We start from the raw sequence: 25,830 nt of genomic DNA on the forward strand, positions 1-25,830 counted from the left end.
GCTATTTCAAATTAGAGCAGGAGAGTTATCCCAGTGTCTTGGCCAAAATTTATCCCTCAACCCTAATCATCAGATCTGGACATTATCACTTGCTATTTGTGGGGGCTTGTTGTGTGCAATTGGCTGCCCTGTTTCCTATGTTAAAGCAGTAGCTACACTTCAGCAGTATTTCATTGGCTGTAAAGCTGTTTGAAAGCTCTGTTGGTATTGAAGGGTATACTGAAGAGAATACCGATTTCTAATTTGCATTTTTGGGCCTCATCATTAGCTGAAAATATTTTGACTGCCTTGGCAGCAGTATTAGCAAGTGAAGCTGCTGGGAGATCATGTAGTGTTTTGGACATCATCATAAGGTTACAGGAAAGGTCCAATAGAACCATGTCTCATAGGCGCACTTCGAGTCATCAAGTCCTACAGCATGGAGACAGGCCCTTTGACCCAAACTGGTTTGTGGTGGTCAAAATGTCTGCCCATGCTAAACCCTTTTCCCTTCACTTGGCCTGTAACCCTTTAAATTTTTCCCATTGATGTATTTGTCCAAATGCCTTTTAAATGTTGTTAATGTATCCGCCTCAACCACTTCCGTTGGCATATGCATACTATCTTCTGTGTAAAAAACATTGCCCCTCAGGTTCTCATATATTCTTACCTTAAAATGATGCCCTCTCGTCCTCGATTCTCCAACCCTGAGAAAAAGTAAGGGTGCATTCACTGTATTCATGCCTCTCGTAATCTTATGCACTTCTGTAAGATTACCCCTCAGCCTCCTACGCTGCAAAGAAATAGGTCCTCGCTTGTCCAACCTCTCCCTGTAACTCAGTCCCATGAGTCTTGGCAACATCCTTGTGAATTTCTTTTACACGCTTTCTAGTTTAACAACATCCTTCCTATAGCAAGGTGACCAAAACTGACTTGAAAATGATCGTTACTGACATATGGCAATATGATAGTTCGGTTGACCTTTTGGAACTGCCCAGCCTCTGAGTAATTGATTTTGATATAATTAATTATTGAATCCCTTCCCTATTGGTCAGCAAGTACCCATACTTGAACAGACTTTCACTTATCACAGCTGATAAAATGGGAGCTTCAAAGTCACTGGGTTTAAAGTCGTCAGGTACTGGAATGGGGCCAGGTGTGGTTAAATCCAGTTTTGGTACAAAACTGAACATCTGGCCACATTGTCGGTCTGTGAAATTGATTTCTATTGCATGCATTCAGACAAACTTGTTAAATATTTCATCACTGTTTTTCCCATATCCTCTTGATTGTGTAAAGCGCAAACTGTATAGTGGCAGGCTTTGCGTAGTAAACGAGATAACTCAGCATGTTTGCATACCTATGAAATTATATTCCTATTGCCTATTAAAAACTTGCTGGAAAAGCATAAATTTATGTTGGTGAGACATAAATTATAAACATTCCATCTGTGATAAGGGTTTATCAGATTGTGTTGCAAATGTGGCTGCGGTATTCTCAAGTAAAATGAGACAAAAATTATTTCAAGCTTCAAATGTTTCTAAGCTGGTAATGCGGACATTTAATATTTTTGTAGCATCTCTGAATTAATGTGCAAGTTATAATTCTGAAGGAATGGGTGGAACAACCCTCATTGTTAGATTTTCTTAAGAAACGGCTGAAAAATTAAATTTTTGTTGAAAGCATTTATCCAGTCTTACAAGACACGTTTTGATTGAAATGCCCTTAATTTATAAAATGAATAACTTGTTATGCAGCTGTAAGCTTCAGCCACATGCAGACATTGAATTGAAACCCCTGCTGTTGTGACCAGAAGTCCCCAGGAGCTACAGTTCAATGTATTTTTATTTGTTCAGTTTTTCCATCAGCAAAGCATGTACCGTAGCTTCTCTGCTTGAAGGGTTAATGTGAGTCTAACTTATGCCCCCTATTTGACCCCTTTCTAGAGATGAATTCCTTAAATACTTGCAGAATCAAGTCATCGTGATGTTTGGAGAAGAAGTAGTGCATGCACTCTCCAAAAACATAGCTGTATCTGAGTTCATTCAGTAGTAAGTTGAAATTTTGCATCAAAGTATTTGTAAAGAGCTAGTTTTTGGCAACTTCAGAGTTCCAAACGATTTTGAAGAGAAAACAATTCAAACATTTTAGAAGATTGAACTTTACGTATTGTTAAGATAAGGACTTTAATTACAGTTCAATCTTTCTCAACGTTTGTACAGTCGAAAAGATGAGTTGAACATGGAAAGTTAACTACAGCAAGTAATTACTGAAAATTGACAAGTACGCAGCAAACCTCAGGCCTAATTTCGCACCATTGTCTTCAAAAAATATGCCTTGGGAGTACACAAAGAAAAATAGCCACTTCTCCATGCAGCATTTAAGTTAGAGATTTTCAGATGGTTCACTACAAAGGAAGTGATGCATGTTGTTTTAAATTTTAACATTTAAATTTCAACTTTCAGAATACATGAAAAACTTTCCTCTGTTAAGTGTTGATTGCATTCAAAATATACAACAATTGGCATGACTCCCTAAAACAGTTTGGATGTTTCACTCCCTAACCAATCCCTGAAGTGGTTTATTAGAAGCAAATTCAACTGTGTGATCTCAGTAGTCACTTTGGAAACTGAAGACTTTTGCTCTCTTATTGTAAAGAGTGAAATGCAAGCAGGCTATTTCTTTTACTGCTGCAGGAAAAGTATTTAACTTATGCAAAAATAGGCTGAATAGGTTATAATTTTTTTAGTGCCATGCTGTAACTCTGGAACATTATTTAATGACATTTCAGTGCTAAATGATTGAAAGACAGGTCACCTGTGTGTGCACTGTATTTCCTGCATATATGGGGAACAAAAACTTTTCCACATGTAAGACATTTACTTATAATTGTACACGGTTGATTCACTGTCCTGGTGTTTTATATACTTGCATTTAGATTTTATTTCTGTGACTGATTGATACCAAATACTGTAGACATTATGTGTATGCATTTTCTTAATAAAGCTGTTGGCAAGTATGAGAGATTGGAAAATATTTGATAACACTGTTTAAACCAACATCTCCCCTCCTGTGAAAGCAGGAACTGCCAATGCTGGAGAATCTGCGATAACAAGGTGTAGAGCTGGATGAACACAGCCGGCCAGGCAGCATCAGAGGAGCAGGAAGGCTGACTTTTCGGGTCTAGACCCTTCAGAAGACATAGCTTCTATGTCTATAGCTTCAGAAGAAGGGTCTAGGCCCAAAACGTCAGCCTTCCTGCTCCCCTGATGCTGCTTGGCCTGCTGTGTTCATCCAGCTCTACACCTTGTTATCTCCTCTCCTGAAAATATTAAATGGCATGTTGGGGTGTGGCTTCATAAATGGTAGGTAAGTTGAGATACATTTCTCATTACTCTTATATATTGAATGGCATAGGCATCGACAAACTGTTCACCTGCAGAGGCTTCACAGCTATATTTGATCTTGTCTTCTTGTTGCCACACATGCACACTTCTAACATGGGTAATGAACTGGAGCATGAAATCTGGCTGTGTTTTCCCTGAGAATTGTCAGATCAATTGTAGCACCTGACTCAATCCTGACTGACATCATCTAATTAGGCATAGAATGGGGATTAAATATGAACTCTTCCTGGCCTGTCTGGCATAAATTTGTTGAACTGTTGGGTGAGTGATAAATATTGACTTTTTAAACTAACTTGACAGCTTAAACTCTGTCTTAAAAGGTATTTGTTTCAACTTATAATGACAAAAATAGTGTAGAAGTAGTATTTTGCTGAAATTGGAAATAAACATAGAAAGTGCTGGAAGTAACATTTGATTCGGTGAGTATAATCTCTTCTGAAGTCCTAAATTGATGATTTCCCAGTAATTTGTTATATCTATCCAACTTTTATCTCTCAATCATATAATAAAAGTGGATCTATGTAGATACAATCTTGCAGACATTATACTTTGCTGTGGGTGAAATGACAGACAATATTTGAAAACTATTTGAGCAATAATCTAAAACCATCAAGTATAATTCAAATTATAAAGTTTCATTGACTAAATAATTAAACTCATTTATTTATAGCAATTAGACTTTATGATTTAAAAAAAACATTGTGTTTGTCAAATTTGGTTTGATAAAGATCCTATGAAGCATCATAGAACATAGAACATACAGCACAGTACAGGCCCTTCGTCCCTCGATGTTGTGCCAACCTGTCATACCGATCTCAAGCCCATCTAACCCACACTATTCCATGTACGTCCATATGCTTATCCAATGACGACTTGAATGTACCTAAAGTTGGCGAATCTACTACCGTTGCAGGCAAAGCGTTCCATTCCCTTACTACTCTCTGAGTAAAGAAACTACCTCTGACATCTGTCCTATATCTTTTTCCCCTCAATTTAAAGCTATGCCCCCTCGTGCTCGCCGTCACCATCCTAGGAAAAAGACTCTCCCTATCCACCCTATCTAACCCTCTGATTATTTTATATGTTTCAATTAAGTCACCTCTCAACCTTCTTCTCTTTAATGAAAACATTTTAATGGAACATTTTAACATCTCAAATAGACTTTATTAATGGAGGTGGTTGCTTTGTAGGGCCAATAGTATTACTTCCACATAAATTTCCGCAGTGACTGTCTGGGAGAGGTTTAAATGGTTCCCCTCAATGGCCCAAATAGCTTGTCCGTTGAGTAAGCTTAAAAATATTCAGTCAGCACTGAGGTACCAACACCTCTATGTCGGCTACAAATACGACTTCCAAGTGTGGAAGGGACCTTCAGAGTGGTTGTTAGCTTTCCCACATTTGAATTTTATGATTTACGGCTTGCTGCCAAGGCTTAGAAGTATATTTTGGCCACTTGGATGAGGTACATCGGAGTGCCTGGTGCCATGAAACCTGACTTCTGTAATGTATTTCCATGGAATTCTGTTGTTCAACCATAGTACTTTCAGTGGAAGATCAGTTTTTTTAAAAAAAAATCTTGTTTGTGCAATCCATTTGGAGTTTCTCCTGAACTTAGGACAGCTGAGCAAAGAATCATTTTTGATGTTTCTAATGTTAATACATTCAGAAAAGTAGGGCAAATAATGGTAAAGGGAGAGGGATGTACCTTTTGAGTAATAATGTAAAATTTGTCGTCTTCTTTACAAATAAAATGTTCAATGACTGTATTTTAATAAACAATTCATGCCAGTATATGACAGTGTTGAGGATCTATCTCACTGTCAGAAGAGTTTCAGCTATCTTGAATGTATTGTGCCCTTGTATGACAATCCCATGCATATAATGTAGTGAATAATCTCTTGTATATGAGAATGAGAGAGATTTTTCAGACAAGACTTAATTTGTTTAGGTAGTTCTGAAGCAAATCATCTTGAAAGAGAAAAACAACTTGGTACAGCTCTTTGTGTGGTGTCAAGACAGATCTGTGACAGGCTGATTTTCCACCCCTGTTGTGTTGCTGTTTGCTGTAGTTAATATTCAGCTGTGTGTGTCTTGGAGAAGTAAACCAAAAGGGTCCTGAACACAACACTAAAGTGCATTCCCATTAATTATGCAGTCAGAATCAGTGAGAGAATGCTATCATAGAAAGCCAATAAATGGGACTGATTGGAAAACATTCATTTTATTTAAGCCTGAATGTCGGCACAACTGCAAAGAAAAATACAATCCACATTTTTCTAGGTGTTTTCAATCATTGTACACTTAATTGTTCTGTAAGGTGCTTGAATGAGAAGAATTATACAGTTTCAGAAATTGTGTTTTATTGAAAAATGTGTAGACACTCTGATTCAATATATTTGTTGTGGAGGGATTCTTGAACTTGCAGTTAAGGACTCTTCGGCGTTGCAGTTTAGTGGACTGGCGTTAGAATGTTACAGCTCAGTTTATAGCAAAGCAGATTTCAGAATATATGCATGTTATATAGACATAGATCTCCACAAATGTTGAGTATATGACAGAAAGAGTAGGATTTGACTCGTTGATATTTGTGTGATTTTGTGCTCATTTTTATCTTTAATTCAAAACTTCTGAAACCAACTGCATGGCCCTGCTGCCATCCCCAGTGAGATTGGTCAATCTGGCACAGACTGGGTGTTCTGTTTGAATTGTTCCTTGTCTGCATGATTCAGGATTTGATATAAAATTTTGTTTGTCATCCCAGAAGGTTATGCAAGAGAAGATATGTATTCCTGATGACTGTATGGTTTTGTTTAGTAGGTAATTCAGTTGTACAGATCTGTAAACCCAGTGATTTCATTCATTTATTGTTCTGAGCTGGGAGATTTTACCGTCTGGTGGTAGTAGTAGTAGTAATAATAATAATATTTGGAATATCCCTTATACTTGAGAGAAGGGAAAACTGGCCAGCGTTCTCTTATCTTTGGATTAAGTAATAGCCTTATGTTTTCACAAAGTGAAGGCCGCAGAGAAAATTGGTAGAAAAAGGGTAGAAACATAATCTTTTCTTAATTGTGCCATTAATACACTTTAATAAGCAAAATAATGAGCAGTTACATCACAGTAAGGCTCACTTTAATGTACAGTAGGCGGGCTCCAGATATATTTCAAATGCATGAATTGAAGCATGCATTTTAGCTTCTCATTTCATCTTCAATCTACGTTATTTCTTTAAAAATGCACAACCGCCTGCAGTCCTCTTTAATATTTAATTCAACAACTTTTTAATCTGTCATTACTCCATGATGAAGTAAGCATCAAGTGTCACAAAAGAAGATTAAATTATACTTGGAAATAGGAACTGAAGTGATTTAGTGGTTGTGGGCTGAATATTTGTTTTGCTCAAGTAATAATGGTAGTTTGGGCGAAAGGGGGTTTCTTAGTGTTTCATAATGCCTACGCAGAGCTATGCAATACTCCCTTGTGGCTGGCCTTCATTTGTACTAGCACAACAAAGCTTTATTTTGTTTTAATAGAGGTGGATGTCGAAGTGTGTGAAGAACATTGCATTAATTGTGCTGAGATCTTTCCCAGAAGCAGTTTGGATTTTTATGGCATTCAGTTTGTGTTTTGTTTTTAAATTGTAGCCTTTTGCACACTGTCTCAGGCATTTTATATTATTGTAATTCAAAAGCCAAGGCTGTTTTTAAGAAATTTGGCTCGAAAGTTGGATGGCAAAAATCTCATGCCAAAGATGGATTTTTACCCAAATGTTCAAGCTATAATTGTCCTGTTTCCTTTTCTCATAAGTTGAAGATGATTGAAAAAGTGCTGCACAAAAGTGCTGCACGTTTGTGCCTGTGAACACACTGGGATACCAGTCAGTACTGTTGCCTCAGTCTGGCAGATTTTTGGAAGAATCTACATTCACTGGTTACCAGAGATACCTCCTCTGCACATCATAAATACTTATGTCATTTTCAGCATGTTGCCACCAGCAAATGTGTCTTCCCAACCCTTTCAACATCCCAAATGGACCATTCCTTTCATGGTACCCTGGTCCATTCATCATCCAACCGCAATACCCTGCCTCCTTGCTAAGGAACTTTTCCATGTAAACACAGGAAATGTAACAGCTATCCTTTTAGTTCATCTGTCCTTACTGTTCGAGGGCACAGTCTTTGCGTTCAGGTGTAATCTTCCAGTCAACTGTATCTACTGTTCACAATGCGATCTCCTTTACGCAGTGAAGACCAAATGCAGATTGGGTGACTGATTTATGAAGCATCTCTTTTGCCCACAATCATGACTGAAATTCCAATTCTCACACAGACATTCCTGACCTTGGTCTCCTGCGCTGTTCCTGTGAAGCTCAATGTAAGGTGTGAGGGACAGTACCTCAATGTTTAATTCGGTAGTTTACAACCTGCCAAACTCAACACTGGATTCAGCAATATCAGACTATAAACTCAGTCATAAACGTTTTGTTTCCTGTTCTTTGGATATATCAGTTTAATCTCTTTTTCACTCTCCAAGCTCATAGATTTCTGTGCCGCTGAGTTTGGATCTCAGTCATTTTCCCTAGCCCCTTCTAAACCTATTGTGAAGTTGCTTCCCACACAAGTCCTATTTCCTCTCCTGTCTCTCCTTTTTTCCAAGCTGAGCACATCTTGTCCATGAGTCCTATCTTTTGCACCTTCCACTAATCTGCTAATGACCCAGCTTCCCTTCCTCGCTTCCATTTAAGTTGATACTCTAAACTATTCTCTCAGGTACTGTCCCCTTTCCTTCACATCTGCCATCACTGTTTTTCTCCTCAAAAAAAAGTCATCCTTACTATGATTACTACTGCCCTGCCCCACAGTCAGCTCTATTTCACTTCCATATTAAAAGTGTTGTTGACTACAAACCTATGCCTATCTTTACTGGAATTCCAGAATTACATTACTCTAATCAGATGGCTCCCTTCTGCATACTGAAATTGCTGTTATTAAAATCACAAATGAATGTATGACTTTGACAAAAGCATTTATCCTTTCTCCATTCTTTTTAGTCTGTCTCCTTCTTTGACATGGTTGGCCACACTGTGCTTAACCAACACCTCTTCATGTCATCCCGTTGGTTGGTTTACTTTTCTTTTCTTCTATCCTTTTCTCGCTTATTGTAGCCAGCAAATTATATGTAATGACTGATGTTCCCATTCCTGCACGATTACTTCAAGGGAGCCCCCCCCACCTTCAAGATCTGTTGTTCATCACCCTCCTACTTCTCATCTACATGCTGCAACATGCGGTGACATGATATGAAAATTCAGAGCTATCTTCTGCATGTATATTAGTGATACCCGATAATATTTAGCCACCATATCTTTTGAGTGTCTCTAAATTGTCAGACTGTGTTCCCCAGTATTCAGTAATGAATGAGCAGGAAATTCCTGCAGTTAAATATTAGGAAGATGGAAGATTATATTCAGCCCTTTGCTATTCTATTCCCAGCTACTGACTCCATCCTGCTCCTTCATAACTGTTTGAGACAGAAGTAGATTGTTCATAACTTTGGGGCCATCTTTGACCCCTGAGTGAGCTTCCACCAACAATTCTGCACCATCAAAAAATGGTCCATTTTCACCTTGCTAACATTAGATTATTCTGCATTAGCTCATCTGCTGATGAAAACCTCATCCGGGCCTTTGTTACTTCTGGATTTGACAATTCCAGTGTATTCCTAGTAATCTCCTACATTCTACTTTGCATTAACTTGAGGCCATCTTAAAGTCTGCTGCCTGTGTCTTAACTCACAAATTGTACCAACTCCTATTCCCCCACCATAACCTGCGTCCACTGTCCTACATTGAGATCCAGTTATGCAATACCTTGATTTGTACCCATCTCCAAATCCTCATTCTTCCCAATCTCCACAATCTCCTCCAGGTGCAGAATCTGTTGAGTTATCTGTTCTAATTCTGGCCTCTAGCCCCTTCCTGATTTTAATCACGGCATCGTCAGAGGCTGTGCCTCGGCTGCCGTAGTTTCCATCTCTGGAATATCCTCACTCAATGTCTCTGTTTCTGCCTGTCTCTTTGACCATTTTGGAGGTTCCTCAAAACCTCCCCATTTTTAAACTAAGCTTTTGGTCCTTTACTGAGTGGCTTGGAATTAAATTTTGTTTGCTAATGCTTCAATGAAAGACTTTTCACGCTATTCTTAACATTAAAGGTATTTAATAAATGCAAATTGCTCTCTTGGTTAGTTATTACTTGCAACATACATTCATTGTTTCAAAACCCCTTTGCCCATTGATGCACATTACCTGATGTCCTGAATATTCCTCAAGACAAAAGTGATGTACATCTTCAGGCAACAAAGAATGCAGATTGTTGTGTCATTGTTTACAGAAAATCCAGTGGGATGTTGTGTCTGAGATAATGGCAACTGCAGATGCTGGAGAATCCAAGATAACAAAGTGTGGAGCTGGATGAACACACCAAGCCAAGCAGCATCTCAGAGACACAAAAGCTGATGTTTCGGGCCTCGACCCTTCATCAGAGAGGGGGATGGGGAGAGGGTTCTGGAATAAATAGGGAGAGAGGGGGAGGCAGACCGAAGATGGAGAGAAAAGAAGATAGGTGGGGAGGTAGGAGGGGATAGGTCAGTCCAGGGAAGACGGACAGGTCAAGGAGGTGGGATGAGGTTAGTAGGTAGGAAATGGAGGTGCAGCTTGAGGTGGGAGGAAGGGATGGGTGAGAGGAAGGACAGGTTAGGGAGGTGGGGACAAGCTTGGCTGGTTTTGGGATGCAGTGGGGGGAGGGGATGAGCTGGGCTGGTTTTGGGATGCGGAGGTGCAAGGGGAGATTTTGAAGCTGGTGAAGTCCACATTGATACCATTGGGCTGCAGAGTTCCCAAGCGGAATATGAGTTGCTGTTCCTGCAACCTTCGGGTGGCATCCTTGTGGCACTGCAGGAGGCCCATGATGGACATGTCATCTGAAGAATGGGAGGGGGAGTTAAAATGGTTCGCGACTGGGAGGAGGTGCAGATGTTGTGTCTCCTCTGTTAGATATCTCAGTTCTTGTACAAGGTGTAGTGTTAACACTAGTTTGGGATACCACTCGTATCCCTGAGTATGCCACATTATAAATGCCTGCTAAATTCCACAAAACTTATAATCTATTCTCGCTGTCAGATATTTTATGCAATGCAGTTGATAAATACATATTATATTCAAAACAAGCACAAAATTCCATGGTTTTACTTCAATGTTTTGTACAGAGGCATGTGAATGAATTGTCATAATAAGACGAGGCAGGTGAATAGACAGTGACAGCATTTGCAATTAAAAACAATGGCTGAATACCAAGAGAAAAGATAAATTATAGGTTGATTTCAGAATATGTTGTGGTGTTAAAACCTGAAGATTGAATGTTTTATTGATTGCATCTTATTTTCAGAAAACAGGAATATTTTGCATGTGACATCTATTATTGTGTGCAATTTTACAGATGAGTCCTAGGCCAAGTAATATGAATGTAAATTTTGAATTATGAAGTGTTAAAATGGTCTGTATTTAAAACCTGAATTTCATTCTGTTTCTAGTCAATTGTTAAACCAAAAAAAAGAAGGCCCAATCGAGAAATCTGAGTTGACCTTGGCTGACCTTTGATAGGTATGATTAATCAGGGAATAGTTTCTGGAGTGTTTGATTATCTAATGGCGTGCCCATTTTAGAGAGACGTCTGTCGTCACCAGTCCATTCAATTTGTGGCAGGAAGCAAACAACTTCCTTTAAGCCAAGTAAGCTTCGAGGGTTAAAGTAAATGCACAGCTTTGTACAAGAATAAATAAAAAGAGCAAGCTGAGTCAATAAGCTGGTTCAGTTCATGCCTACAGCCATGGAGGACAGCTCATTTTGTAGATGTGGGTGTTTTGTTTACATTTATAATGCAGCTTTATTTAATGCTGACAGATATAGCTTGTGGCAATTGTTCGTCAGAACATACGAGCAGTCATAATGCTTCTGTCATCTTATAGTGTGCTTTAGAAAATAAGCAGTTCACATCAGTTTCATTCAGGAAAAGATACAAGACAGCATCAGCTCTTTAGACCCATTTAACGAATTGTTTCACAAGTTGTGAATATGGCATTGTACAGAATTAATAAAAATATCCTTTGTGTCTGAGTGGGACTGAGGCCTCTCCAATTTAAATAAGTTAATTTGGCTGAAAAAGAGTGATTAGGGCACGCTTTCGTATGGAAAGTTAATTATCTCTTCCTCCTGTAGTATTTTAGCCATGTGCTCCAGCAAACAGGGAATCCATATATCTTAAACTTCCCAGCCTTTCAAGATTTTTTTAAAAAATCATGTAAGTCATTGTAAAATGCAGCCTTGGAGCTATTGAATTCATTAACCTGCTGTCTAATTAGCTTTTCCTGGTTTGATTACTAGCAGAATGTTGAGTATGAACCTGATGCTGTTGTGTCACGATTCAAACACTGAATAGTGTAGAAAGGGGTTTCATTTAGGTCTCTGCTGCTATGAATTACATTAACAAAAATCCATGTAATAAGATATCATTCCCTGCACTCAGGCAAGTATTGGTGGCATCTGATATTCAGCTGTAATTAGTAGTGTCTACAAATTAACTTACAGATGTATTTAAAAAGTTTATATACAAAGTTAAAATGTATCAGTTGCTAAATTATTAAAATAGATTTTGATGCTCGACATGCTTTTTAATTGTTGTTACAAGTGTGTGCTCGAGTGAAGAATTAGTTTGATACAGACTGTAGCTTTCATTGCTGAAATTATTAGATAGTATTGTCCTGTCTGAAAATGATTTTAGTTTATTTGTTTGGATTTCAAGATCTGTGTTCTTTTCTTGCCTTAAACTTTGGATTATGTAACCTTGGCATAGTTTTTCTGTCAGTGAAAATTTCAATGAGGAATGACAACTGCGTTCTAAATTTTCCCTTTCTCCAAGTTAGGGGCTGCATTTTAGCTTGGGAACAATGCTGACCTGAAGTATTACAGCTCCTTCTGTTTAATTGCTGATGTAAATAACAGCTTGGTATGTTCTCTGACCTACAAAAAATGATCTTCCCAGGCCAAAGAAGCTGGAATTTTGGTGTGGAGTTGATCCTGAGCAGACCAAATAGCACATATGATTGCAATAATGCTGCTATAATGAAGAGGCATTGTTATTTGTTAAGGCACAATTCATGATAATCCCTGGCTACATTAGGTAAATTTGATTTTCCGGACCTCCCCATGTGGAAATCAATAATTGAATAATTTCCCTGACCAACTAATGTAGCCTGTTTGACATCTGAAGTTTAAATTATGTGCTGATGCCTAGAAGGTTTTCATATCAATCACTATAGCTTGTATTTATATAGTATCTTCGATGCAGTTGAAACATGCTCGGGCACATAAGAACATTGAACAAAATTTAACAACCTAAGTACAGTACTGGATCTGGATTTACTTTAATTGTAATCTATGACTCTGTGAGAGCAACACTGCTGGATCCATTCAAATCTATTGAATTTAACTCTGGTTGAAATGCCTCAAAAATTAGCGCAATAGCATACATTTTATAATGCCTTTAACAGTGAAATGCCTGAAGACAGTTCAAAGCAGTGCTGTGAAACAAAATTTGATGCCAAGCCAAATAAAGGGATATTGTGCAGTTTACCAGGAACTTGTTAAATGGGTTGGTTCTGTGGTGTCTTAAAGGAAGTTAAAGGGCAGGGATGGGAATGTTTTAGAGGAGTTCCAGAACTTTGAAGCTTAGGTGCATATCTGCCTTGATGGGACATGAACAGATCAGAATTAAGCAAAACTGACAACTTGGTTTGGGGGTTATTGCAATAGTGGAAAATTTTAAGATGGGGAGGATCAAGGCCATGGAGGAATTTGAAAGCAAAGATAAAAATGTTAAAATCAAGGCAATTGTGAACTATGAGTCATGGAGGTCAGTGATCTCGGTTGTTAGCTGAGTGTGACACTGATTCAAAATTAAGTTACAGGCAGCAGAATTTTGGATGATCCAGTCTGCTCAGGATGGAAGATGGGAGACCATTCAAGGGTGCATTGGAATAATCAAGTCTTGAGGTAATAAAGGCATGGATAAAGGTTACAGCAACAGATCAACTGAGACAGGGCAGACACATTGATCTGACAGAAGTGGCATTCTTGGTTTTTGGATCAGGTAAGTGGTTGATAAGTGTTCAAATATCATTGACTATCTGAAATATATGAGGATGTCTTCATATGCAATTCAGAGCGAGTGCACCTAACTAGTGAACACAATTTAAGATTCATTCTTTTTCAGAAATGATTTGCATCATGGTATTTATTATCACTACTCAGCTCAGTTAAGAAGCTGGAATTCACCATTCGAATATCCTTTACAATGAAAGGGTTTGCCTGATTTTGATTTGATTTTGGGGAGTTTAAGTGTAAAATTCTTTTGATGTGAATGGGATTGCTTCCCATAAAACCCTGCACTGTATAAAGGCCCAGGATCTCAATAGCCCAATTTGTTTTTTGTGGTTTTGGAAGTTCACCCAAGCTCCACATGGTCCTGTTATTTCGTGTCGAGTCAGTCTCCACAATTTTTGTTAGGAGCAATAGGTATTGATTTTAATTCATTCATCTGCTTAGTTAATACACTTTTTAAAATCCATCATATCATTACCTAAGTTAATCTAATGCAAATTTGTGCAGCTGAACTCTTTCTGCCATGTTTCCTAAGTATTAACCTTTTTGGCTATATTTTCAAATTTCTGTTAAAATTGCTTTTTCATTTAAAATAAGAAGTATCTGTGAGATTATTAAACAGAAATTGGATGGTCCCTTTCCTCTAGGATACAGTTTATTACTTTGAACAATTGTAACAAAATTAGAGCTCAGTCCTCCTTTTGATACTTGTTGCTGTTTGCCGAATTTCTTTCAAAAACAATTCCTTTAGATACTTTTAGCTCTATAATCTGTAGTCTATAAAACAGTTCAACATTTTAAAACATCGTATAATAGTGCAAAAAACCCTGCACTATGGTCTCCTTGACCGATCATGTATGCCAGCATGCAGTAGAAGAAATAAATCTTGAGTTGGACCATTGGATGTGGTGGTTATTACGTTGAGCATATTTGATGAGAGTACAAATTTCCTTGATGTCCTTGAATTTAGGACATAGACTGTGGCGTTCATCCCAGTGAAAGTGAGTCAACAGTCACACGCTAATCTATAAATTCCTGGTTTATTGTGGAATTGTTTCTTGCGATTGTGTTTATGGATAGAGTTGAGCTTCCATAAGACCATAAGACATAGGAGTAGAAGTAAGGCCATTCGGCCCATCAAGTCCAGTCCGCCATTTAAATCATGGCTGATGGGCCTTTCTACTCCACTTCCCTGCACTCTCCAGGTAGCCCTTGATTCCTTGTGAGATCAAGAATTTGTCGATCTCTGCCTTGAAGGCATCTAACGTCCCGGTCTCCACTGCACTCCGTGGCAATGAATGCCACAAGCCCACCACTCTCTGGCTGAAGAAATGTCGTCTCATTTCCCTTTTAAATTTACCCCCTCTAATTTTAAAGCTGTGCCCACGGGTCCTAGTCTCCCCGCCTGAAGGAAACAACTTCCTAACATCCACCCCTTCTAAGCCATACATTATCTTGTAAGTTTCTATTAGATCTCCCCTCAGCCTTCTAAACTCTAATGAGTACAATCCCAGGATCCTTAGCCGTTCATCATACATTAAACCCACCATTCATCATCCGTGTGAATCTCCACTGGACACGCTCCAGGGCTAGTATGTCCTTCCTGAGGTGTGGTGCCCAAAATTGGACACAGATGAATTATGTTGAAATGCTGATTTGAGTATAAGATGGAATTGATAAACAAGACCATGACACTTCTTAATGGAAATATAGTTATACAGCATTTATGCATTGCACATAAATTAGCAGTATTAAATGATAATTAAGACATGTTCAGTGGTACATTTGCATCTATTTTACTTGTAACTGTTGCAGGACTTTGAAGTGGAAAGATGTGGCTACTCAGATAAGTACAAATATGTACATAATCCATTTTTCATTTTATATAGGCATGGAAAGTGAATCAAATTGTATCTAACTAACTGTGCATTGTCCATTTGTTAAAATTATATCAACATGGGCATCCAGATTTGCTACCAATCAAATTTCCTGCCTTTTCCCATAACCCTTGACTCCTTTACTGATTAAAAATCTACCCATGCCAACCTTGAATACACTTAGTGATCCAGCCTCAACATCCCACTGCGGTAAAGAATTCAACAGATATACTACCCTCAAAAGAAGAAATTCCTCCTCATCTGTCTTAAAAGTGTGGTCCCATATTATGCGATTATGCCTTCTGGCCCAAGACTCCCACAAGGGGAAACCACCTTTCCACATTTGCCTTGTCACATTCCCTAACAACCTTCATGTTTCAATAAGTTCGCTGCTCATTCTTCTATATTTCAGCATGTACAGGCGCAATTGACTTGATCTCTCATATGACTCCATACTTTCTTCATACCTGTTACCAACCTAGTGAAGAACCTTCTCGGAATATTGTCCAGTGTCAGTATATCTACCTTTGATAGGGAGCCCGATACTGTTCCAGCTGTGGTCTGACTAGTGTCTTGTATAGTTTTAGCAAAAACTCCCTACTTTTATATCCTACTTTCTTTGAAATGAAGGCCAACATTCCATCTATCTTTCCTATTTGCTGATCAACTTAGATGCTAGCTTTTTGTGATTTGTGGACAAGAATCCCAAATCCCTCTGTTCTGTAGCCTCCTTCGGTTTTTCTCCATTTAAATGATATGCAGCTCCTCTGTTCGTCCTGCCAAAGTGCACAACCTCCCATTTCCTATGTTCTATTCCATTTGCCATGTTTTTGCCCACTTTGCAACAAATATAACTTGGAATCGTCAGCAATTTAATCTTCATTTATAAGTGAATGATCCATCCTCAGGCAATTTAAGGAATGGAATTTAATGAATTTTCTGAAAATGGAAGTAGCTGAAGACCAGCCTGTTTAGATTCCCAAATGAATCAGAAGTTTTCCTGCTTAAGCTCCAGGGTTGAAGGTATGTATAGGTTTGTTAGGTGCATGGATTCAACATAGAGACTGGATGTTTCTTCAATATTAACTTCAAGGCTTTGGTATTTTGTTTTGTGTGATCGTTGCAGGTAAAATATTACTATTATGTTTAGAAGGGCCAATTTATGAGATCTCACTGAAAATTTAGGAGATTTTCACCCTCAAGCTTACAAATCTATGCCTGGCACAGTGAACAGGTGTTATATGATGAAAGATTGGACTGGTTGGCGTTGTTTTCTTTCAGGTTTCGGAGAATGAGGAGTAAATTGATTAAGTTTATATGGTCATGAATGGCCTTAGTGATGTGGGCATGGAAAAATGTATTTCATTTTGTGAGTGCATCCAGGATCAAGCGATACTTTTAAAGTTAGGGGGTCACCATTTTAGGACAGAGATGAGGGGATTTTTGTTCTTTCAGAGGTTGTGTGCTTTTAGAACTCTCTGTGTCAGCAGATGGTGGAGGCGGAATGTTTTTGAGCTAGAGGTAGATTCTTTTTAGGCATTGAGCAAGATACTGCAAGAAGTTGCATATGCAAAACACTTTTCACAAACTTTGAACATCCCAAAGTGCTTTACAGCCAAATAAGTACTTTTTAAAGTGTGGATATTTTCAATCAAGATGTTATGACACACTTCTGGAACAGGTGGGATTTGAACCCAGGCATTCTAGCTCCGAGGCAAGGACACTACTCCTGACTACCACTGTACCACAAGAACCTTCAATTGTAAGAAATCTTCATTATAGTGGATAATACAGGTTCACTTTGTTCGTTGGTAGCTATAGATTGGTGATCAAAAATATGTCAGCATGGATTGATTAACACAGTGAGAGGCACTGATGGAGCTGTTATTTTGATTAATTATTAAACACTTATGTCAACTTTAAACACATTGGGGTTAGAATTAGACATGGCCTGAAAATGAGCAAGGAGACATGGATACAAGATTACCTAGCATGTGCTTCCAATGTAGACAGCATGCAAACTTTGTGCTAACTGCAACTGCATGCAGCAATCATTTTAAGTTAGATGTCAGATGCACTAGTGGATGCCCACATGGGGATCCAGAATGGCTAGCCCATATTTAGAGCAAACTTGCACAGATCAATAGCACTTTTGTGGCACAGTGATTGTGTCTCTCCCTTTTTGAGCTATGTTTAAGTCCCACTGAATCCAGTGATGTCAAAATACATCTGAACAGGCTGGTTAAAAATATCCATACAACTTGAGGTCAGCATGTGCTTGTGCATTGTGTTTGCTGTGGTTGCTTGAAGCTGGCTGCCCAGGAAAAGTTGTGAAAACAGTTGAACTAGGAGGCTAACCAGAAATTGACCCTCAAAATGTTTGGTTACTTCGCATATGTCATCAAGTATTGTGAATATATCGTCAAGTAACATATCCCACCAACTGCAAAACTAGCTCCACACATAACTGAATACTGTACATCTCTGTCACCCACTCCTACTAACATTCTCTCTCAAGCATGACATGTATCTAATAGCCATAACTTCACCTCACCTTTATGTTTAACATTTGCTCACACCTACATCTCACATCTGCGTACACTGCCAGCCAAAAGGCTTAAAAATATGCAGAATGAAATTCTTGATACATTGGCTCAGCAGATCTGCCAGAAAGCCTACAGCCAAAGTGAAGAAGCATGGAAGGATCTGGCAACAACTTGACATAGGGCTTCAGACAGAGTTTGGAGCCCATTCTTCCCAGTGTGAAAGTGGCTGCCAGTTTAATGAAAATACACATAGATCCAACCATGATGCAGTGTCTGATGGCTGATATTGCAACTTCCTCTGCACCACAAGTGGAAGCCACTCAACTTATGGGTATTGTAGAGGAAGCTCAAAATACTCAGATTGCTGCAGCGCAAGATCAGACGACAGCCACCTAGGGTATAGATTACATAGAACATAGAACAGTACAGCACAGTACAGGCCCTTCAGCCCACGATGTTGTGCAAACGTTTACCTTAATCCTAAAGTAATCCTCATCCTATCATCCATATGCCTCTCTCGTAGCCGCTTAAATGCCCCTAATGAGGCTGACCCCACTACCCTCTCTGGCAATGCATTCCATGTCCCTACCACTCTGAGTAAAGAACCTACCTCTAATGTCTCCCCTGTATCTACCTCCACTCACTTTAAAACTATGCCCCCTTGTAATAGCTACCTCCACCCTTGGAAAAAGTCTGGCTGTCCACTCTATCTATACCTCTGATCATTTTGTATACCTCTATCAAGTCACCTCTCATCCTTCGTCATTCCAAAGAGAAAAACCCTAGCTCTGTCAACCTTTCCTTGTAAGACCTTCCCTCCATTCCAGGCAAGATCCTGGTAAATCTCCTCTGCACCTTTTCCAACACCTCCACATCTTTCCTATAATGAAGCGACCAGAACTGGACACAATACTCCAGATGTGGCCGAACCAGGGTTTTGTATAGCTGGTGCATAACTTCACGGCTTTTGAACCCAAACCCTCTATTAATGAAAGTTAATACACCATACGCCTTCTTAACAACTCTATCCACCTGGGTGGCAGCTTTCAGAGAACTGTGGACATGAACCCCAAGATCCCTCTGCTCCTCCACACTGCCAAGAATCTTTCCATTAACCCAGTATTCTGCTTTCAAGTTTGTCCTTTCAAAATGAATCACCTCACACTTTTCAGGGTTAAACTCCTTCTGCCACTTCTCAGCCCAGTTCTGCATCCCATCAATGTCCCTTTGTAATCTAGAACAGCCCTACGCACTGTCCACAATGCTACCCACCTTTGATTCGTCTACGCACTTGCTAATCCACCCTTCCACTCCTTCATCCAAGTCGTTTACAGAAATCACAAATAGAAGAGGACCAAGGACAGATCCTACTGGTACACCACTTGTAACTGAGCACCATGTTGAATATTTTCCGTCCACTACCACCCAGTTGCCTTCCAAGGGTCAGCCAATTCTGAACCCAATCTGCCATATTTGCCCCATCCCATGCCTTCTTACCTTCTGCATGAAAATTACAGTATGCAAAACTGCACTTCGTGTGTCATAGCATGCCAGGAATTTGTTCCTCAACAGATTACCAGGATTGCTGAGTTTTACACTGAAGGAATGACTTCATGGAGCATGAACCTCTCTTGGATAACTAAAATGACCATTCTGCTCGTGCCCCAGCAGTTTCCGGTCAACCAGATAGCTGAGACTGCAGCTGTCTTCTTTTGAGTATTACAAAACTAGGTCTTCTAGGGCCAGAACTGTTCAAAGTTATCCTCCAAAGTCATCTGTGGTCTCCACTACTGAACTTTCCTTCTGTCAGCCATGCTGCAGCCACTGGGGAAGCACTCTGTCCGAGCTAGGGACAGGGAAAAGCAAACCAAAAACTGGCATTATCAAATATATGAAGACAATTCATTGATATTTGTGTACAATTTAGTTTAATTTTGTAAATTTGGTTTGTAATGCTTATTTTGTGCTGGATTTTGTTTGTGTTGTGGTCAAGCTAACACCGTGATGGACAGTGACCGAAGCAGGCAGTGAGATGTGGAATTATTGGTTATTGAGAAAATAGAGTTTCATTTGCAGATGGATGAGTTGATCGTGGGCAGCCTGGCAAGATAGATGTTGGGTTGATTGCCTCCTCCTGGTGAGAAAAAGGATGTGCGAATTGTTTTCTCCCTTCCTCTTCCTGCACCTGCTCCTCAGCTTGTCACTGTATAGCTGGTGAGGGCTGTTCCCTCACGTAGGTGAGATTTAACGGCATGCAGCATGGCATCTTGGACCTTAACACCACTCTGAATGTTGAGGCAGTAGAATCCCTTTAGGTTGTGGTGTCTTTCAGAGTTAGCATGTGGTAGGGGAGGGAACAGTGGAACCTGAGTCCCTGTGATGTTTGCCAGGTGGGGAGAGCAGAGTGGGAACAATGACGTCCAATTTTCCACAGGACAGAGCAGGTGAGGTGGTGTCAGGAGAGGAAGCAGAGCACAAATTGTTGCTGGTTTTGGCAAGAAAAAGAGTACTGGCCTAGACTGGTAGAGTCCAAATTTCAGTAAGGTTCAGCAGGCGGGTAGGATATGAGAGAATCATGGCTCGTTCCATTCAATCAGTACTATTTTTCACTTACAGTGCCCTGGCCAAAATGAGCCGTAGGGGCAGCTAGGTGTCATTGTGTAAGGCTGTAGGAAAGACAAGTTCTGAATAAATGGGAACAAAAACAGAAGTTGCTCGTAAAGTTCAGTAGGTCTGGCAGCATCTGTGAAGAAAAAAATCAGAGTTAACGTTTTGGCTGTGATATCCCGTTCTTAGAACTGCTGATAGCTGGGAAAAAATTGGTTTATATGCAGAAAATAGGGAAGGGGATGGGGTGGGAATAAACGATACAACAGAGCCTGAAGAGAGAGAAGAGCAATTGTGTAGACAAAGGAGTTGATAATGATCTGGCAAGGAAGGAGAATAATTGTTAATGGGGACGATTAGTGACTCTCACAGTAGGTAGGACATAATAGCAGGCTAGTGATACCAAGAGATAACAAGGTGTAGAGCTGGAGAACACAGCAGGTCAAGCAGCATTAGAGGAGCAGGAAGGCTGATGTTTCGGGCCTAGACCCTTCTTCATTTTCTGAAGAAGGGTCCCGACCTGAAACGTCAAGCTTTCCTGCTCCTCCAATGCTGCTTGGCCTGCTGTGTTCATCCAGCTTCACACTTTGTTATCTCAGACTCTCCAGCATTGGCAGTTCCTACTATCATGTACTATGGTTTGTGTGGACTTTATCCCATATTATGTGCATTGAATGCTGAAGTCACTTTGGAGATTTTGTATGAATTAGTCCACAGTCTTGATGGTAGGAAGGCACACAAAAGGAACACTAATGTTTCCACCCATTTGAAGTCCAATAATTCCATCTGAAGTGGCCTAGAAGCTTTTGCATTTCATTACTGATTATAAAAAATGCTATTACATGATCCCTTGTCTCACAACTTTACAGACTGTTTTGTATTCTGCCACTAATTTTCATGCTGTTTGCTTTCAGCCATTTAGTCCTCTGTATAGAGCTAGTGGTTTGGGCTTTTACCTGTGCGGAATCTAAGACAGGCGTTAACTGGAACATTGAGATCCGCAATGGCAATGCTTGCATCAAATCATTCTTACAAGCTGATTGATCATTATGACTTGCCTGCTCCTGTAAATTCCTTTTGGACATTCTCAGTGCATGTACCAATGTGCTTATCAAAATGTTGTTTGGCATGACTTGCACCAAAATTGTGCATGTGCACCATAGATTTTATTTGGAGTCAAAAGCCATTGATGACATTGAAAAACCGAGGGCAAAAAAGCCAAATTTAATGCCCATTTCATATTATTAAAATCATTGGGGTAATACTGGATTCACCAATCACTTACTGAGACTGCAGTATAGTTCAATACCACTGAAATTAGTTGAGACATATCAAAGAAGAATCATTGAATCCCTACAGTGTGGAAGCAGGCCCTTCGGCCGAAAAATTCCACACTGGCTCTCGGACCATCCGCCCCCAGACACTTCCCCCTATAACCACCTAATCTACATATTCCTTCAAAACTCGGCAATTTTCCATGTCCAATCCACCTAACCTACACATTTTTGGACTGTGGGTGGAAACTGGAGCACCCAGAGGAAGCCCATGCAGACACAGGGAGAATGTGCAAACTCCACACAGAGACAGTCACAAGGGTGGGATTGAACCTGGGCTGTACTAACCACTGTGCTGCTGTGCCACCCTAAAAATGTAATATTTAGAAGTGGTAATCAATACATACTCCAGATACTCGGGGCAGGTGAGCAATAATGAATAGGACCAGAAATCCTAGAAGGGAAATATTTCTAAAAACTGGAAAGGATTTTAAGAATCATGTAAATTTAGGTTATTCAGAAATAGTTGGAATTTATTTTTAAACTATGTTCTCTGACAGCTACTGAGCACATACTTTTGTATGCCAAACTAGGTGAACCTGTACTTGGCAAGTTGTGACAAGCTTAAAATGGAAAACACCTGTTATCATGCCATCTACGTAACTAATAGGTACTGTAGGCAATAAGAAACCAGAGTATCACATACCACAAATGTTATTTATATGATTTAGGTAATCTAAAATTATTGCCTTTGGAAGATACAGAATGTTGTTCCTTAACAAAATTTTAAGTGTGAATGCAATCAAATGTAGAAAGAATAGAGCGGTGAGGTTTTGCAGTTGTTACAAATAATCTATCTCAAATTACTTGACCCTCAGAATTCACTAAATTAAGTTTGCTGCTGTATAAGTGCCGTTGTTGGAACATTGGAGTGAAGACAGATTTATTTTCAGGAGAGGATTGCACTGATTTAGGCAAATGGCTAAAAGCACATTACTGTGTTCAGTTGCCAGTGCTCTGTGAGGAATATGACATTTATTTTTGGCTGATGTATTGATAATTAGTTTGGGAAAACATGGATGTATGCCCAGACATTATACTACACAGATGTTCAGACCGAGGTTCGAGTTATCAAACAGTGCACAGAATATTGTACTATATTTTAATTGCACAATAGTTTCCGGGGGACAAAAGAGCTCTCAATTGATTTTTCTTTTAAAGATGGCTCCATGAAAGCACTGATCTGGCCCTACCAGTTGTTAGTTTCGTGTGAGTTTTCCAACCTTCAGAGCACAATTCTTGCTTAATTTTTCTTAGCTTTCTACAGACCTATGAAACATAAAAAAACTGCCCAGGGACTCTTTGACTTCTTTTTTGTTAAGATCACACTGTGTCATTTCACTTCATGAATCTCAGTCCCCACTACACGTTATTCTGTCATGTCATCTAGAATAATCAAGATTTTATGATGCTTCGTCTAGTATGCCAAGTAGATTCTGTGTGCAGAGTTCATTGTAATTTGCTGAGGCCTGTTGACATGAATTAGTAGATTGTTTTTCGTCTTAGATTTGTAGTCCTTACCTAGGTTTTAGTTGCCCAAGTTGCAGGAATGCTTTCCCAGGTCCTGGTAATCATTGCTGGTGCAAATGACAGAGCCATAACTCCATCGTCAATATTCTGTGCAAATTTTCAGGAAATATGTGAGAAGAACTGGGTCTATAAATTTTCAAGGTCTGAAAGTAATGGCTGAAAAATCAGAAACAGCAACATTCACTGAGCGCTATAAGTTATCTCAGATGCTTTCTTTGTGCCATTGTATCCATGTTCATTCTCACGTATCATTTCTTTGAAATTTATAATCTCTTGGTGGAATAAACAAGCTCTAGACGTTCCCTGTTCTGGTCCCGGAGATAGGACCAGTTCAGCAGGACATCTCAGGGCCCAACAAGTAGGCCTGCTGGGCTTGGATAGGGTTGCTATGTTTGTGTTGGAGGTGAGGTTGCTGTCCTCGGGTTGTGAGTGGGGCCACTGCCTTCCAGTCGTGGTCAGGACCACTATCCTCTGATATGGGCAGAGCTGCTTTGCTCCAGCTGGGGACACTGGCAGGAACAGCACCAGGTCCCATGATTTCTGCCCTTGCCTCTGTTAGAAGATCTCACCACTTAATGTTTCTCGTTTGAAAGCAGCATTTTTGTGTGGTATTAGTGGCAATTATTCTCTAATTGGCTGGCCAATTGTTGCATCTGTATACAATAGTTGGGGTTGTTGTTCTGGAATAGGTCTAACAGTTATGAGATTAATAAGATTATTATATTTTGAGACTGTAGCTTTAAACGAAAGAACTCGTGTAACCTATTCTACAGTATTCCTGACAGTAAATCTGGTAGTTGGATTGGTACAGATCGAAGGAAGCCTTAGGTTATTTTACTGAGGTGAAACTGCAAGGTGTTTAGATATATTTTAATTAACTTTTTCAGGAATGTCATTGCACATTTCTGGACTTGAACCCAGGTCTCCAAATTCAGAGGTAGGGACACTACCACTACACCACAAGAGTCTTTGTGTAAGCTGTTGACACGTAGGAACAGTGGCAGCAGTCACTGAGTTTACACTGACCAGAATGCAAGTATCCTAAATCCCAGCAATTTGTTGTTGGTATTGGGGTATAAACTACTGTACTGTAAACTGTCCATTTACTTGCAAGTTAAATGGGCATGACAGTAGCAAATTAGCATTTCTACCTCTGTGTCAAATTATGTCAAATTCCACAGGAAAGAGGGCAGATGATGCCATTTTTGAGATCAGGCTACAAGCATCCCTACACATCAATCACAAACAAGTGGAGGTTTTGTGTGGTCACTGGAGAGAAAAGTGTTTGATGTTCCTAGCTGGCATGGCTGGATGCAGAAGGGAGGTTATTGCGTATGAAAGCACTACAACTGGTTCAGGATTCTGGGAAATTTGTTCTGCCCTGGCCAGGGGTAGAAGAATCATTGGAACAGTCCTTACTTTTTCAGTTCGATTTAAGGAATTCTCTGAAAACTGAGCAAAGTATCTGGAAACAATGTCTCAAAGTTACTCCTTGATCAAACGGGAATTTGGGGACTCAATGACAGCTGGCAGTAACTGAAATGTTTGCTCTCTGCAAAGAGTGTAATTATTGGTAAGCCTAAAAGGGATCGTCACTTTCTACAGACTAAAGAATTGAGGGAAAGTCTCTCCACTGGTCAGTGTCGTACCTGGCAGAGAGGAAGATGGTTATAATTGGTGTTGTTGGTTGGTTCGCCAAGCTGATTGATTTTCATGCAAACGTTTCATCTCTCTTCTAGTGCTTTGTGGCCACCATTAAAGCGCTGTTGTTCTGTCCTACTCTGAAATTATATGGTCTGGTCTGTCATGGTGGGCAGTCTTGTTTCCGGTTTTGTTCCACAGTGGTACGTAGATGGGGTCTATCTCAACGTTTGTTAATTGCATTGGTGGTTGAAAACCAGGCCTCTAGGAATTCTGGTGCTTGTCTACATCTCGCTTGTCCTCAGTACTGTAACTTTTGTCCCAGTCAAATTGATGTCCTTCTATGTCAGATTATATTGAAATGAGGAAAGCGTTGGTCATGCTGTTTTGATGTGAGTTGGTGTTCATTTTTCCTGGTAGCGAGTTTCCTGCCCGTCTGTACTATGTAGTGTTTCTCGTAGTAGGTGCACGCTATTTGTATATCACGTTTGATGATGAGCAACTCTATTTTCTACATGAATGCCTCAGAAACCAGGTACTGTCTGGCAGTGTCAAATACAAACACCTACCTTAACAACTCATGAGCAGGAAATAAAAACATTGACGATGTCACCTAAAAAGAAAGCAAAATGTTTGCATGAAAACCAGTCAGCTTGGCAAACCAACCAACAACTCCAACCACTATAGATCTTCG

General features: G+C 39.7%; 1 protein-coding gene across 8 annotated transcripts in view; it reads left to right on the forward strand.

The window, feature by feature from the left end:
* pbx3b (pre-B-cell leukemia homeobox 3b) overlaps positions 1-25,830 on the forward strand; it is a 227,389-nt gene that overhangs the window by 115,594 nt on the left and 85,965 nt on the right. The window contains exon 1 of one of the 8 annotated variants that reach the window (XM_059638167.1): positions 13,567-13,590. The exons of 6 other annotated variants lie outside the window; for them this stretch is intronic. The gene's annotated coding sequence lies outside the window, so the exon portion shown is untranslated. Of the gene's footprint in view, positions 1-13,566; positions 13,591-14,580; positions 14,603-25,830 lie in introns of those variants that run through there. One more of the 8 variants, XM_048558821.2, reaches the window with a different exon arrangement.

Source organism: Stegostoma tigrinum, chromosome 29 (genome assembly GCF_030684315.1).
Source record: "Stegostoma tigrinum isolate sSteTig4 chromosome 29, sSteTig4.hap1, whole genome shotgun sequence".
NCBI classification, from domain to species: Eukaryota; Metazoa; Chordata; class Chondrichthyes; order Orectolobiformes; family Stegostomatidae; genus Stegostoma; species Stegostoma tigrinum.